The following is a 308-nucleotide window of genomic DNA, read 5'->3' as shown; positions in this document are numbered from 1 at the left end:
GGGCTCCAGCTCCAGGATGTCACTTTCCTCCTGAGAAGGGAGTGCAGGACTGGGGTGGAAGGAGGGGCCAGGCTGGGAGCATCTGGTCTGGCATCTTCAGCCCTCTGGGCTCCCAGACTGTTCAGATCTGGGGTCTAAGGAGCTTGATTCTAGGCCTGACCACTGCTTCTTGTCTATAAGACCCTGGACAACATTGTTCCCCTCTGGACCTTGGGTCCTTCCCCTGTAGAGTGATGGGCTGGACCAGGGAATGTACCCTAGAGTTCCATTCTCTGGTTACCTGGCTGCCTTCTATTTCTGAACTATCC

This window comes from Notamacropus eugenii, chromosome 3, assembly GCF_028372415.1.
Source record: "Notamacropus eugenii isolate mMacEug1 chromosome 3, mMacEug1.pri_v2, whole genome shotgun sequence".
Taxonomy (NCBI): Eukaryota; Metazoa; Chordata; class Mammalia; order Diprotodontia; family Macropodidae; genus Notamacropus; species Notamacropus eugenii.
This window is presented reverse-complemented; position numbering follows the sequence as displayed.